This window comes from Wasmannia auropunctata, unplaced genomic scaffold (genome assembly GCF_000956235.1).
Source record: "Wasmannia auropunctata unplaced genomic scaffold, wasmannia.A_1.0 LD336116.1, whole genome shotgun sequence".
In the NCBI taxonomy this organism is placed as follows: Eukaryota; Metazoa; Arthropoda; class Insecta; order Hymenoptera; family Formicidae; genus Wasmannia; species Wasmannia auropunctata.
The window spans coordinates 279,147-279,991 of record NW_012026774.1 but is presented as its reverse complement, the minus strand read 5'-3'; the positions used below and the strand labels follow the sequence as shown (position 1 = coordinate 279,991).

General features: G+C 18.6%; 1 protein-coding gene across 1 annotated transcript in view; it reads left to right on the top strand.

The window, feature by feature from the left end:
* LOC105448279 (zinc finger protein 525-like) overlaps positions 1-845 on the top strand; it is a 2,423-nt gene that overhangs the window by 452 nt on the left and 1,126 nt on the right. The window lies entirely within an intron of this gene.

Genomic DNA, 845 nt, shown 5'->3' with positions numbered 1-845 from the left:
TTATATTATTAAGCATATAACTTACCTATCCACATACATAGATACACTGAGAAAAAAGATTTTAACAAAAAAAAAACTTTTTATATTTTACAATTACATATTATTATTTTTAGAGTTTAATTTGTGTTTAACTATTTCGCATTATTTCTATTTTATTAATTACAATTATACGCAGGTTTACAATTTTTGAAAACACATCGAGATTCGAACCTGAGATCCCTAGAAAATCAAATTTATACGCTAACGTTGAGCTAATGATACTTCGATACGAAGGATTTATTCTTTCGAGTATATATTATGTTATATATTATATATTTTTATTATTTAGTATATGTTATTGTTATGCTACGAATTCGGATATTTGATTTGCAATATATAACATTTTATAGATTATTATGTCTTTAAATAATTTTTTATCTAAAGATATATATTTTTTTATTTTTTGAAAATCAAATAAATTTAAATTTATTAATTATTCTTTTAATTTCATTCTTAATTTCATTCTTTAATTTCATTATTCTTTTAATTTATTATATATAGGTACATATATATTTATTTATATCTGAAATATAACAAAATTGTTTTTTTTTACATTATTATTATTTTTATTAGAAATAAGACTTTAATTTTAATTTAGCCGTGTTTGTTTGTGAGTTTGTTAAACATAAAAATAAAGCTTGTTCTTTTATTACTTTAGCATGTTTGTATTGTATTATATCTGTTTGTATTGTATCGTATCAGGAGACACGGTAGTGGCTTGGTGTCAAGTGTTAAAAAAAATATAAAAAATAAATAAAATATAATATAAAAAATAAATAAAATATAATATAAAAATAAATAAAATA